Genomic DNA, 16,650 nt, shown 5'->3' with positions numbered 1-16,650 from the left:
CCTCCTTGAACAACTAAGTGAGTTTAACAAGTTTGCAGGATTTAAGATCTACAAAAAAATTTAAGGGTATTTCTATATACTAATAAAAAATTAACAACACAATACCACTTGAAGTTGCTCCAAAGTAAATGAAAAATAGACAGGCAAAAATAGACAGGATTGTGTGTATTAAAAATTGTGAAATGATAATGAAAGAGACCAAAGGTCATGTAAATAAGAGAAGAGACATTGCATTTTATACATAGAGAACAGATTAGTGGCTGTTGGGGGTTAAGGATGGAGGGGAAAGTGTGGTTACAGAAAACTGGCACAAGGAAACTGTGGTAGTTACACAAATTACATATGTGACTAAATGTGCATAGAAGCACATACACTAAAATGAGTGCACATGAAACTAAAGAAATCTGAAGAAGGTCTGTGGATTGTTCCAATGTCAATGTCTTGGTTTTGAGACTGTCCTATAATTATGTAAGACGTTACCCTGAAGAAATGGGGTAAATGGTACCCAGACCTTTCTGTACTATTTTGGCAACTTCCTGTTAATCTATAATAATTTCAAAATGAAAAATTATAGAATACTAAATCAGTATAGTATCGGTACAGAGATAGGAATACAGACCAAAGGAATACAGTGGAAAGCCCAAAGGAGGCCTATGGATAATGCCAACTAGCAACAAGGCAGAGCTACCATTACACACTGACATTCAGCACATGTGCTGGGACAGCTGGCTCCTCATTGAGAATTAAAAGAAAATCTGATACTTACCTCACACCCGGACAAAAATTAACCTCACAAAGACCTAGTGAATACTACCAAAATGTTAACTTCAATAATCCTTTATAATGTGGTTTTTCATTAAATAGTAAAGGGTGTTTGCTTTTCCCAAATATTCATGTAAAACAACAACAACAACCACAACAACAACAACAAAATCAAACTTGACCCTGTGTATTGTGAAGTTTCTTTTACTTACTGGTTTCTATACTATAGATAGATTAAACTGGATTAATTTGCTTATAACAAAGCCCCCAAATTTCAGAGATTAAACAAATTAGAAGTTGGTTTATCTTTCATGTGCCTGTACACAACAAAGCCACCCTGGTCTTATGCAGTGGCCTGATCTAGGGCTGATCTAGCTCCATCCAGCTTCTCTCTATGTCATCCTTAAAGTGGTTTTCTACAATGCTTGTATTCCAATCATCAGGGAGAGGGAAAGGGTCCAGTATGTGACCTAAGGATATGACTCTTACCATTGCTCAGAATGGAGTCACATGGATAAACCCAGCAGCAGGAATTAGGAAATGGAGTCTTTGTGGTGAATAGAGGAGGGAACATATAAAAACAAGGAATCCTATTGCTATGAATGAGAAAGTCAAGTGAGGCCAGCTCTGCAAATGAAATGCATAGTACTCACAGGTGTCAGTTTTTCTAGAGTCATCCTATGTTTAGTACTGAGAAAGCTGTCATCGGGTTGTGTCTACCAAGTTGACTTGGATATGCAAGTGTGCGGACTGTCTGGTTCAGTTGTATATGATTAGAACAGTAGTTCTCTGAATGTGGTTCCCAGATTTCAGCATTGGCAGCACCTACAAATTGTTAGAAATACACATTTTTAGTCTCCTGCCCCAGACCTGCTGAATGAGAAACTGGGGAAGAAACCAGAGTTTCTCCAAGCCCTCAGATGATCCTAATGCATGCTAAAATTTGAGATCTTCTAAAATCACAATGGAATCATGAAGGAAATTATTAGGCAGATGCATATTCAGGCATATAAGGATTATGTAGTGGGATTCTTTAAAAACACAGAAATTCACAAATGATTCTGAAGGTAATAAAGTCAAGATATTCTGAAGAGAGTGGATGTGAATGATTGCAAAAATTTTCATTGTTTAATTGTGCTGTCTGTTCCCTCTCAGGTCTGACATCCAAAGGTGGCAAAACCACTCCCATATGGTTGATTGCAGTCTATGTAGCACTCAGCATACCACCTGGCCTGCAGCAGACACCCAGTAATCTGTTAGATGAGTGAATGAAATATGAGAAGAGAAAAGGACATCTTGGGTCTCTAGCAGATAGGCAATAAGCCATGTATAACAATGAATTGTAAACAATTGTAGTGTAAGAAAGGAAAACATCATGCTTAATAAGCTTTCATTTTATTGGGTGGGGCCAACTTTTATGTGCACACACAGTACAAGTAATCACCAAGCTTTTTGCTTGTGATGTTGCAAATGTATACGTTAATTTTCTATTGCTTGCCCTAACAATTACCATAAACATAATTGGTTTAAGCAACACAGATGTATTGTCTTTCATTTCTGTAGGTCAAGAGTCCAACATCAATTTTACCAAGTTAAAATCAAGATGTTGGCAAGGTCACATTCCTTTCTGGAGGCTCCAAGGGAAGCTGTGTTCCCTTGCTTATTTAGTTTTTGACAAAATTCATTTACCTGCAGTTATAGGACTGAGATATCTATTTCTTGCTGGCTGTGAGCTGAAAGCCATTCTCATGTGGAATGATTGTATCCAACAAGAGAATCCATAAAAAATCTCCCATATCACAATTTGTAATCATAATCAGATTTTCAAATTCCTTTTGCTATGTAAGGTTACATATTCCTAGGTTCTTGGTATCATGGATATCTTTATAGGGTCATTATTCTGCTTACCACAGTATACTGAGGAAGCAGTAGGCATTCACAACAAAATATAACAGCTGGGATGATGTCAGTGAAAATGACAGAGTAGGTAGATACAAGGGTTCAACCTTCCATAGAAACACAAAAATAATGAGAAAAAAGATTGGAATTAGTTTTGTTTAACCCCTAGAAAACAGCCACAGCTTTATTAGTCAAGTGAGGGCTGAATCAGGAAAGAAGCAGTGTAAATGCTATCGGAGAGCTTGGCTGAATTTCTGCTTTTCCTTGCCCCCCTTCTCTCCTCGCCTTACACCAGTTAGAATGGCTAAAATTAACAAGATAGTAAACAACATGTGTTGGAGAGGATGTGGAGAAGGGAGAAGGGGAAACCCTTTGTGGGAATGCAAGTTGGTGCAGCCACTTTGGAAAACAGTGTGGAGACTCCTCACAAAATTAAATATAGAGCTACATTATGACCCTGCAGTTGCACTACTGGGTACCCCAAAGATACAGATACAGTGAAAAGAAGGGCCAAATATTCCCCAATGTTCATAGCAGCAATGGCCACAGTCACCTAACTGTGGAAAGAACCAAGATGTCCTTCAATGGACGAATGGATAAAGAAGATATGGTCCATATATACTATGGAGTATTATGCCTCCATCAGAAAGGATGAATACACAACTTTTGAATGAACGTGGACAGGACTGGAAGAGATTATGCTGAGTGAAGTAAGTCAAGCAGAGAGAGTCAAGTATCATATGGTTTTGCTTATTTGTGGAGCATAAGGAATAACACAGAGGACATGGGGAGATGGAGAGAAGTGAGTTCGGGGAAATTGGAGGGGCAGATGAACCATGAGAGACTGTGGACTCTTAGAAATAAACAGGGTTTTGAGGGGACAGGGGGTGGGAGGTTGGTAAACCTGGTGGTGGTTATTATGGAGGGCACGTATTGTATGGAGCACTGGGTGTGGTGCATAAATAATGAATTCTGGAGCACTGAAAAGAAATAAAAAAACTTTTTTAAGCTGGCCCAATATTCAAAATTATTCAACATTGTTCACTATAGCAGTCTAAAAAAGAGATGATATGATCACACTTAATATATGAACATAAATGTAATAAATGACTTTAATATAATGAAGGGAAACAATTATATGATTATCTCAATTAAGCAATGTGTTTGATAAAGCCAACACCTTTTTCATCATTAAAAATAAACTGAGGACAGAAGGGAGCCACCCCTATGTTTATTGAAACATTATTTATAATAGCCAACATGTGGAAGCAGCTCAAGTGTCCATTTATAGATGAACGGATAAAGAAGATGTGGTATATATACACAATTGGAACATTACTCAGTCATAAAAAAGATGAGATTTGCAACAACATGGATGGAGCTAGAGAGTATTATGCTAACTGAAATAAGTCAGACAAAGACAAATACCATATGATTTCACTTACACACAGACTCCAAAAAACAAAACAAACAGAACAAACAAAGAAAAAGCAGACACAGACTTAAATACAGAGAACAAACTGATGATTGCCAGAGGGCAGGAAAACAGGGGATGGGAAAAATGTGTGAAGGGGAGTGGTAGGTACAGGCTTCCAGTTATGGAATGTATAAGTCACAGGGATGAAAGGTGCAGCATAAGGAATATAGTTAGCAGTATAGTCAAAGGAATAGAGTGTGGTGATAGCCACACCACTTGTGGTGAAAACAGCATAATTTATTGACTTGTTGAATGTAGTATGTTATACACTTGAAACTAATGTAACATTGTGTGTCAACTGTACTTAAAAAAAAAAGAATACGAATGAGCTTCTTAGGGGGGGCAGGAGTCAAGATGGCGGAGAAGTAGCAGGCTGAGACAACATCAGGTAGCAGGAAATCAGCTAAATAGCTTATCAAACCATTGCAAACACCTACAAATCCAACAGAAGATTGAAGAGAAGAAGAGCAACAATTCTAGAAACAGAAAATCGACCACTTTCTGAAAGGTAGGACGAATGGAGAAGTGAATCCAAAGTGAGGGGAAGATAGACCACGGGGGGAGGGGCCGTCTCTCAGCAAGCGGTGGGACAATGGAGCTCAAAATCAGGACCTTTAAAAGTCTGCTCCACTGAGGGACATTGCTCCAGAAGCTCAACTGTGGTGAAGCCCACGTGGGGTCAGCGTGGCCCCAGATCCCGCAGGGTCACAGAAGGATCAGGGGTGTCTGAGTGTCACAGAGCTCGCAGGTATTAGAGCAGGGAAGCCAGCTACAGAGACAGAACCAAGGAGTGGGCTCTCAACTCAGGGTTACCTTGTATCTTAATCGTAAGCCACTGCTGTGAGTGAGGTCCCCACAATTTCCAGGGAGACACCCCTGGGGGAGCTCAGGGATCTGCGGGGTTTGGAGACTCCAGGCAGAGTTGTGTTCCAGAGATAGAGATGGTTGGTCACAGGCTGGGTGAGCTTGGAGCTCGGCCGGAGGCCAGGGAGATGGGAGTGATTGAGTGCTTTTCTCTGAGGGTGCACTGAGGAGTGGGACCCCAAGCTCTTGGCTCCTCTGGGCCGGAGATTGGGAGGCCACCATTTTCATTCCCGTCCTCCAGAACTCTATGAAAAGCATTCAGGGAACAAAAGCTCCCAAAAGTGAACCCAAGCGGATTACTTAGCCTGACCCCTGGAAAGAGTGGTGCACTTCTGCCTCGGGTGAAGACATTTGAGAATCACTACAACAGGCCCCTCCCCCAGAAGATCAGCAAGAAATCCAGCCAAGACCAAGTTCACTTACCAAGGAGAAAGCAGAATTCCAGAGGAGGAGAAAGCAAAGCATGGCATTCATGGCTTTCTCCCCAGGATGCTTTAGTCTTGCAGTTAATTAATTTTTTTAATTTTATTTTTTTTTCTTCTGCTAAATTTTTTTAACCTTTACCCCTTCCTCTTTTAACATTTTTTTAACCAGTTTGTCTTAACAATAGCTTTCATAAAAAATATTTTTGAACCTTCATTATTATAGTCATATTTTACCCTTCATTGTGTCTAACTTTATTTTTTGTATACACATAGGGTTTATTCTTCTAAAAAATTTGGGATACAACTTCTTCTAATAGATCAAAATATACCCTAAATCTAGCTCTGGGCTTGTTCTAGTCTCCAGCCAGAGCAAATTCTCTCCACTTTCTTTTTCATTATTCTCCAAACCAACTTACTTTATCAACTCATTTTTAGAAATTAAAAAAATTTTTTTCATCTTTATAGGCATATTCCATCACTTCATTGTGTTTACCCTTATGTATGTTTTTCATTCATTAAAAGTTTGGGAGGTAGTTTCTTCTAAGAAACCAAAATACTCCCCAAGTTAAGTGCGTGACCTTATTCTAGTAACCAGTTTTATATATATATATATATATTTTTTTTTTCTTTTTAAATATTTTTTCTTTATTTGTTTTCTTTTATTTTTAACTTATTTTTTTCTGAACTTCTTTTTATCCCCTTTCTCCCTCCCATGATTTGGGAACTCTTCTGATTTGGTTAAAGCACATTTTCCTGGGGTCTTTGCCACCCTTTTGGTATTTTATTTGCTCCTTCATATATTCTTATCTGGACAAAACGACAAGGAGGAAAAAACTCATCACAACACACAAAAAATAAGAACAAGAGACAATACTGAAGGCTAGGGACCTAATCAATATGGACATTGGTAATATGTCAGATCTAGAGTTCAGAATGATAATTCTCAAGGTTCTAGCCGGGCTAGAAAAAGGCATGGAAGATATTAGAGAAGCCATCTCTGGAGAGATAAAAGCCCTTTCTGGAGAAATTAAAGAACTAAAATCTAACCAAGTTGAAATTTAAAAAAAAAGCTATTAATGAGGAGCAATAAAAAATGGAGGCTCTGACTGCTAGGATAAATGAGGCAGAAGAAAGAATTAGTGATATAGAAGGTTAAATGACAGAGAATAAAGAAGCTGAGCAAAAGAGAGACAAACAAATACTGGACCACGAGAGGAGAATTTGAGAGATAAGTGACACCATAAGATGAAACAACATAATAATTGGGATTCCAGAAGAAGATGAAAGAGAGAGGGAGCAGAAGGTATATTGCAGAGAATTATTGTAGAGAATTTCCCTAATATGGCAAAGGGAACAAGCATCAAAATCCAGGAGGTTCAGAGAACCCCCCTTCAAAATCAATAAGAATAGGTCCACACCCCATCACATAATAGTAAAATTTACAAGTCTTAGTGACAAAGAGAAATCCTGAAACCAGCCCAGGAAAAGAAGTCTGTAACATACAATGGTAAAATATTAGACTGGCAGCAGACTTATCCACAGAGGACGTGGCAGGCCAGAGAGAGCTGGCATGATATATTCAGAGCACTAAATGAGAAAAACATGCAGCCAAGAATACTATATCCAGCTAGGCTATCATTGAAAATGGAAGGAGAGATAAAAAGCTTCCAGGACAAACAAACCTGAAAGAACTTGCAAAACAACAACCAGCTCTACAGGAAATATTGAAAGGGGTCCTCTGAGCAAAGAGAGGACCCTAAAGTAGTAGATCAGAAAGGAATAGAAAAAATATATAGTAACAATCACCATACAGGCAATACAATGGCACTAAATTATATCTCTCAATACTTACCCTGAATGTTAGTGGGCTAAGTGCCCCAATCAAAAGACACAGGGTATCAGATTGGATAAAAAAAAAAAAACAAACCATCAATATGCTGCCTACAAGAAACCCATTTTAGACCCGAAGACACCTCCAGATTTAAAGTGAGGGGGTGGAAAACAATTTACCATGCTAATGGACATCAGAAGAAAGCTGGAGTGGCAATCCTTATATCAGGTCAATTAGATTTTATGCCAAAGACGATAATAAGACATGAAGAAGGACACTATTTCAACTCAAAGGGTCTTTCCAAAAAGACGATCTAACAATTTTAAATATACATGCCCCTAACATGGGAGCAGCTAACTATATAAACCAATTAATTACAAAATCAAAGAAACACATCGACCATAATACAATAATAGTAGGGGACTTTAACACTCCCCTCACTGAAATGGACAGATCATCCAAGCAAAAGATCAACAAGGAAATAAAGGCCTTAAATGACACTGGACCAGATGGACATCACAGATACATTCTGAATATTCCATCCCAAAGCAAGAAAATACACATTTTTCTGTAGTGCACGTGGAACATTCTCCAGAATAGATCACATCATGGGTCATAAATCAGGTCTCAACCATTATCAAAACATTGGGATCATTCCCTGCATATTTTCAGACCACAATGCTCTGAAGCTAGAACTCAATCACAAGAGGAAATTTGGAAAGAACCAAAATACATGGAGACTAACCCCATCCTTCTAAAGAATAAATGTGTCAAACAGGAAATTAAAGAAATTGAAAAAATTCATGGCAACAAATGATAATGAAGACATAACAGTTCAAAATCGGTGGGACACAACAAAGGCAGTCCTGAGAGGAAAAATACATAATGATACAGCCTTTCTCAAGAAACATGACAAGGTCATCAAATACACAACCTAACCCTACACCTAAAGTTGCTGGAGACAGAACAAGAAAGAAAGCCTAAGCCCAGCAGGAAAAGAGAAATCATAAAGATCAGAGCAGAAATAAATGAAATAGAAACCAAAAAAAAAAAAAAAACAATAGAACAAATCAATGAACTAGGAGCTGGTTCTTTGAAAGAAGCAATAAGATTGATAAACCCCTGGCCAGACTTATCAAAAAGAAAAGAGAAAGGACCCAAATAAATAAAATCATGAATGAAAGAGGAGAGATCACAACTAACACCAAAGAAATATAGACAATTATAAGAACATACTATGAGCAACTCTACGCCAAAAAATTTGACAATCTGGAAGAAATGGATACATTCCTAGAGACATATAAACTACCACAACTGAACCAGGAAGAAATAGAAAGCCTGAACAGACCCATAACCAGTAAGGAGATTGAAACAGTCATCAAAAAATCTCCAAACAAACAAAGCCCGGGCCAGACGGCTTCCCGGGGGAATTCTACCAAACATTTAAAGAAGAATTAATTCCTATTCTCCTGAAACTGTTCCAAAAAATATAAATTGAAGGACACTTCCAAACTCATTTATGAGGCCAGCATCACCTTGATCCCAAAACCAGACAAGGATCCCATCAAAAAAGACAATTACAGACCAATATCCTTGAAGAACACAGATGCGAAAATTCTCACCAAAATACTAGCCAATAGGATCCAACAGTACATTAAAAGGATTATTCACCACAATCAAGTGGGATTTATTCCAGCGCTGCAAGGTTGGTTCAAATCCACAAATCAATCAATGTGATACAACACATTAATAAAAGAAAGAACAAGAACCATATGATACTCTCAATAGATGCTGAAAAAGCATTTGACAAAGTACAGCATCCCTTCCTGATCAAAACTTTTCAAAGTGCAGGGATAGAAGGCACATACCTCAATATTATCAAAGCCATCTATGAAAAACCCACCACAAATATCATTCTCAATGGAGAAAAACTGAAAGCTTTTCCGCCAAGGTCAGGAACACAGCAGAGATGTCCATTATCACCACTGCTATTCAACATAGTACTAGAAGTCCTAGCCTCAGCAATCAGAAAACAAAAAGAAATAAAAGGCATCTGAATCGGCAAAGAAACAGTCAAACTCTCACTATTTGCAGATTATATGATACTTTATGTGGAAAACCGAAAAGCGCACTCCAAAACTGCTAGATCTCATACAGGAATTCAATAAAGTGTCAGGATATAAAATCAATGCACAGAAATCAGTTGCATTTCTATACAGCACCAGCAAGACAGAAGAAAGAGAAATTAAGGAGTCCATCCCATTTACAATTGCACCCAAAACCATAAGATACCTAGGAATAAACCTAACCAAAGAGGCAAAGAATCTGTACTTAGAAAACTATAAAGTACTCAGGAAAGAAATTGAGGAAGATACAAAGAAATGGAAAAATGTTCCATGCTCCTGGATTGGAAGAATATTGTGAAAATGTCCTTGCTACCTAAAGCAATCTACATATTTAATGCAATCGCTATCATAAATCCCATCCATTTTTCTCAAAGAAATGGAACAAATAATCCTAAAATTTATATGGAACCAGAAAAGACCTCAAGTAGCCAAAGGAATATTGAAAAAGAAAGCCAAAGTTGGTGGCATCACAATTCTGGACTTCAAGCTCTATTACAAAGCTGTCATCATCAAGACAGTATGGTACTGGTACAAAAACCGACACATAGATCAATGGAACAGAATAGGGAGCCCAAAAATAGACCCTCAACTCTATGGTCAACTAGTCTTTGACAAAGCAGGAAGGAATGTCCAATGGAAAAAGACAGCTTCTTTAACAAATTGTGTAGGGAAAATTGGACAGCCACATGCAGAAAAAACGAAATTGGACCATTTCTTACACCACACACAAAAATAGACTCAGAATGGATGAAGGACCTCAATGTGAGAAAGCAATCCATCAAAATCCTTGAGGAGAACTCTTCGGCCTAAACCACAGCAACATCCTCCTAGGAACATCACCAAAGGCAAGGGAAGCAAGGGCAAAAATGAACTATTGGGATTTTATCAAGATCAAAAGCTTTTGCACATTAAAGGAAACAGTTAACAAAACCAAAAGACAACTGACAGAATGGGAGAAGATATTTGCAAAGGACAGATCAGAAAAAGGGCTAGTATCCAAAATCTATAAAGAGCTTATCAAACTCAACACCCAAAGAACCAATAATCCAATCAAGAAATGGGCAGAAGTCATGAACAGACATTTCTGCAAAGAAGATATCCAGATGGCCCACATACACATGAAAAAATGCTCCACATCACTGGGCATCACGGAAATACAAATCAAAACCACCATGAGATACCACCTCACACCAGTCAGAAAGGCTAAAATTAACAAATCAGGAAATGACAGATGCTGGTTAGGATGCGGAGGAAGGGGAACCTTCCTACACTGTTGGTGGGAATGCAGGCTGGTGGAACCACTCTGGAAAACAGCATGGAGATTTCTCAAAAGTTGAAAATATAGCTACCCTATGACCAGCATTTGTACTACTGGGTATTTACCTTAAAGATACAAATGTAGTGATCTGAAGGGACATGTGTACCCGAATGTTTATAACAGCAATGTCCACAATAGCCAAACTATGGAAAGAACCTAGATGTCCATCAACAGATGAATGGATAAAGAAGAAGTGGTATATATATACAATGGAATACTATGCAGCCATCAAAGGAAATGAAATCTTGCCATTTGCGATGACATGGATGGAACTAGAGGGTATTATGCTTAGCGAAATAAGTCAATCAGAGAAAGACAACTATCATATCATCTCCCTGATTTGAGGAAGTTGAAAAGCAACATGGGGGGTTTGCGGGTAGGAAAAGAATAAATGAAACCAGATGGATTGGGAGGGAGACAAACCATAAGAGACTCTTAATCTCACAGAACAAACTGAAGGTTGTTGGGGGTTGGGAGGTTGGGAGAGTGTGGTAGGGTTATGGACATGGGGGGTGTGTGTGCTGTGATGAGTGCTGTGAAGTGTGTAAACCTGGTGATTCACAGACCTGTACCCCTGGGGCTAAAAATACATTATATGTTTAAGATAATAATAGTAAACAAAAACAAAAAAAGAATGAGCTTCCTGATAAACCTGATAAAGACCTTCATGAAAACCCACAGCTAAGAATCATGTTCAATGCTCAAAGACTGAAAATTTTCCCACTAAAATCAGTAAGATGATAAGGATGACTGCTTTTCTCTCTTACATTCAACTTTGTGTTGAAAGTGCTAGCCAGAGTGTCCATAACGAAAAGGAAGAAGTAATACTGTCTCTGCAGCTGAGATGAATGTACATAAAGAACATACTAAGGAAGCCACAAAAAGCTGTTACCACTCATAAATAAATTTGGCAAAATTGCAGAATACAAAATCAATGCACAACAATCAGTTACATTTTTATACATTAGCAATGAACAATCTGAAAAAGAAATCAAGAAAACAATTTCATTTACAATAGCATCCAAAAGAATAAAATAGCTAGGAATAAATTTAATCAGCAAGATAAAAATGTTATACCTGAAAGTAATAAAACATTGCTGAAAGAAGGAAGCCTCAAATAAATGGAAAGATACTGTCTTCATACATCTGAAGACCTCATATATTTAAGATAGTGATCAAAATTTCAACAGATCTTTTTAAGAAATAGAAAATCTGATCCTGAAATTCATATGAAATTTCAAGAGGCCCAGAATAACTAAAACAATTTGAAAAAGAACAAAGTAGAAGGACTCAAATTTTCTGACTTCAGAATTTATTACAAACCTATCAAAAAAAGAGTGTGTTACTTGAATAGAATAGTTATATAAACCAAGGGGATAGAACTGAGAATTAGAAATAAACCCATATATCTATAATTATTGATTTTCAGCAAATATCAATACCATTAAAAATGGTGGTGGGTATTAAGGAGGGCACGTATTACATGGAGCACTGGGTGTGGTGCATAAACAATGAATCTTGGAACACTGATAAAATAAAATTAAATTTTAAAAAATGGTGCTAGGACAACTATATCCACATACCTCACAGTTACCTGCATGTGCCTAGTAAAATCTATTGCTCTGGGGATCCTCTCTTTCCCTGCTTCCAAGGCATTTCCAAACACAGTCACCCCTAACTAAACACTGGTAATGCTGCTCACTGGTGTCCCCTTCTCCCACTTTCCACACTTAAAATCCCATCTTACAGGCTGCCTTTTCAGCCCACCCAGCCCTTAGGCTCTGTTTGCCTCTTCATAATATCATTTTATGTTTCCTTTTTTGTTACCTTGTACTGGTACTGTGAGATGCATGAGGCCAGGAGCAGTTTTTCTTGTTCATTTTGGATCTGTAGAGTTGAGAAAATCTCTTGAGCCACAGAGGTATTTTTTAAGTCATTTTGAAGGAGTGAGTGGTGCTGGGGGATCCAAGGAAAGAAAAATCCCAGGCTGGGCTGATCTAGGTTGGAGGTAAAGGAGCATCTCAGAGCAGACTAGCTTTGTTTCTTTCCACCATGGGGTGGATTTTAACATCTCCTTAAGTCTTTGTTTCCCATAATGGAATGGAAATCTGTTAAATCATTAAAAAAGATATTCAGAGCTTACTCTGTGCCAGGTATGATTCTAGATTCTGAGGTTCCTGTGAGGAGCAGGTAGTCAGTACTCCCGACCTCATGGAGCTTGGTGTCACTGGGAGGTGAAGAGGAAACAATGTGCACAGGTGCTGGGCATGTGCTGTCACCTGGACAGGTGTGCTGAGGAAAGCAGAGCATACGAGGGAAAGGAAGTGACAGAAGATGGTTCAGCCCTGATGGTCTGAAACGATCGCAGAGATGTGATGGAAGAGGAGCCACAAGAAGACCTGGGACCAGCCGTCTGGCCTGGGGAAGCAGTACCCAGTGGGCCAGTGGGTGAGAACCAAGTCCAGAGTGTCAGTTACAGAAGGCAAGCTGGCTTCGTAAATCAGAATGACATTGTGCCTTTTGTGGGCAGGAGTGACATGGATTAAGAGGTTGTTGATGGAATTGCACTGGATCAGAGCAGTGGTGATAGTGAGAAGGTTGTTGGAAGAGAGATATATTCTGAAACAGAAATGGCAAGAGTTTGGAAATGGGCAGAGAAGTGTTGAGGAGCACTGGGAGACTTGACCTTAGACTTTGGGGGGATGATAGTGCCATTCACCAAATCAGGGAACCATGGGATGCAGAGTGTGATGGGGTGTCTGTGAGTCCAATGGGTATCAAGCATTTTTTTCATGACATGGGAAGTATGCATGGCCACTGGGGCTCAGAGAAAGACAGGTGGATGGGGAGCCAAGATGCTCTCCAGAAGTGAGGCATTCGGTTGTCCATCCCCAAAGAAAGGAAAGTATTGTTATGGGGTTCTTGTCTTGTGGAGTTGAAGAATGAATTTCACAGACACAGAGGGGTGAAATGATAGTTTATTAAGTGAAGGTGAGAACAGAAAGAAGAAAGAGAGCTCTTTAGAATGAGAGGGGTCCCGAATGGGTTGCCACTGTGGGCTTTTATTGACTGTCTCTTATTGAGAACTAACTGGGAAGCTTGTGGCCTTGAGATTCTTATGCCATCTTGGTTTGAGAAGGACTATTGATAGCATCTTTAATAGCTTCCTTCTTCTTTGAAGTCTGGTCATTTTCTGCAGTTACAATGTAGCTGCCATAACAACAACAACAAAAACATCCCCTAACATCCAGGGTTATGTGGTCTGGTTTGTTCCCTTCTCTCTTGTTCTTCTGTTTCTCAGAGTCTCACCTGTCAGGAATAGTTCTGGAACCTAGTCAGGGCCCTCCTAACTCTCTGCCTATAACTTAACTCTTTCCCTACTCACTATCTCACGTATTAAAACAAAACTTCTTCACTCTGTGGATGACAATGGTCACTATTTCCTAAACAGGCAAAACAGGCAACATGCAAAATGATTGAGAGCAGACATGTGTGTATGTATATGTGTATGTGTGTGTATCTGAACAGATACAACTGTCAATGATTTCATAGTTTACTGTTTTTTCAGGAAATCTACATTAAGTCACTGTCTAATTTGTGGATAAAGTTGCTAATGACCTGCCCAGGAACATGGGACTCAGCAATGGGGTACTGGCTCTGATCCACATGCCTGAATGCACACAACATGCCTGGCTCACCACCAGGAGGTTACCCAGCAGCTTGGCTTATCCTTCAAGGGACTTTCTTCCTGTCCTCCATCCCTGTCCTCTATCCAGCACCATTCCTAAATGTTTTGGTTTTATCTGATGTTAAAAATGGGTAGATTGATGCCAAAGGCCTATATTTAATAAAATACAGTACAAAACTGTGAAGCTTCCAGACCAACAGGGGTGACATTTTGATGAAATGACAAGAGAGAGAGGTATTTGGGGATTTCCTTTAAGACATACAGCTTATGAAACTGCCAATGCAAAAAATGCACCAAAGTTGAACTGTCTGAGATTTTATTCCTTCTCTTACCTGAAAAGAGATACTGAACTCAAGTTGAATGAAACAAAAGGTGGGGGTTGGGGGGTGAGAGGTGGGGGTAGGGTTTGCAGTGATAGGGTGAGTGGAAAGTGCTGGAGGATGTTATGGGGTGCAGGACCAATGCAGTGTTGAGCATATTGAAGGCTGTTTTGGTCAGGTTGTATTACATCTTGTAACAAAGGTAGCAGTAGTGGAGGTTTAGTCAGCCCACTGGGTGAGGATGGCTAAGGTCGAGGAGGGTCTGTGAAGGACTGGGAGGAGGAGAGTGCATCTGAATTAGCTCACTGGGTTTGTGGTCATGCTGAGGGGCCTGAGCTAACTAGGGCTTCTACCCTGGGCAGGGCCCAGGCAGAAGGTAGCTTGTTACCCCTTTGCTTGAACTGTCCCTCTGCCAGTCCTAACAATCTCAGAGCCCCCTACCCCAGGGCCTACCCAGAGCATCTCCCTGTACCCAGGGATAAGTTGGCATAGACTGTTCAAGCACAGAACCAGACAAGAGGCAGCAGAAGGGGTTACTCTGCTCTTTCAAACCACAGGGAAAATGTCTGTACCCTGCCAAGATATATGAAAGTCCCAGAAACATAATCCTCCATTGCTGTGGAGGATAATAAGGCTCAAGGAGGAAGGCAAAACATTTCTCCTAGCTCTAAGCCTTCCTTCCTGGCAGCCAGCCAAGTGACTAGGTGATCGCGCATACCCATTTAGACAGATTCCCAGCAGCCCTTATCATCTCCATGGCCATCCACTAAAGCCAGCTAATCAGAGGTGGTCAGTGCGAAGCACAGAAAGACCACTGAAACTAATTCACCGCTTGGAGGACAACATCTCTGGGATGACCTCATCAAGTATTTGAGAAGAGTTTCATGATCAAGATGCTCTCGGGAGGGGCACCTGGGTGGCTCAGTGGGTTAAGCCTCTGCCTTCAGCTCAGGTCATGATCTCAGGATCCTAGGATTGAGCCCCATATCGGGCTCTCTGCTCAGCAGGGAGCCTGCTTCCTCCTCTCTCTCTGCCTGCCTCTCTGCCTACTTGTGATCTCTCTCTGTCAAATAAATAAATAAAATCTTAAAAAAAAAAGAGGCTCTGGGGAAATGATTTGTTAGGATTTGTTCAGATAGTACTTGATTTCCATGTGTCAAAAGCTTATATTTAGATACAATATTGAACAGCTAGAAATATACTTTGTAAAAATGTTGTTTCGGTGCACACCATTACTTTTTAATAGGGCAGGAAAGCAAGAAAGATAAAATCAGGTCACAGCTCTAAAACAAAAGTAAAAGGAGAGTAATCCAAATAAAATCTAAGCTGAGCTAGTTTAAATAACAGTAACAGCACACCACCACCACCACCACCAAGGGAGGTTTACCACTATTGCAAATGGCACTGTGTATGGCAACGTGTATGTTCTCTAAGACGTGCCCCTGCTGGAAATTCCCCAAATGTCCATCAACAGTAGAATGGGTAAATATGTTGTGAAATAGTCACACAATGAAACAGTACAGAGCCGTGAGAATACATGACTTCTAAAGATACTTGCCAAGTGGATGAATCCCTAGCGCCTATTGCATGATTCTATTTATGTAAAGTGTAAAAAACAGGCAAAGTGGCTCAGGCCATTCAAGTCAGAAGAGTGACAGGCAGTGCCCATCAGCCTGTGTGGATCTTTGTTGACCTTGCTCTTTCTTTAAGTGTGTTCTGCTTAACAGGGAAGCTCTGTACAGCTGCGTGGCTCTGTAGCATGAGTGTCCCTGGAGACCAGAAAGTAGAGGGGAGCAGAGTGCCTCCGAGAAACCAGGATGATAGTCCCCGTGGGTTGTGAGTTCCTGGCAGCATCAGTTGGCCATGCTGAAATGCATGGTACTTAACTTAGATTTCACGGGCGAAAGTCAACGTGATACAAGAAATGCCACACGGGGGCG

Source organism: Lutra lutra, chromosome 7 (genome assembly GCF_902655055.1).
Source record: "Lutra lutra chromosome 7, mLutLut1.2, whole genome shotgun sequence".
Taxonomy (NCBI): domain Eukaryota; kingdom Metazoa; phylum Chordata; class Mammalia; order Carnivora; family Mustelidae; genus Lutra; species Lutra lutra.
Note: the sequence above shows the minus strand (reverse complement) of the source record.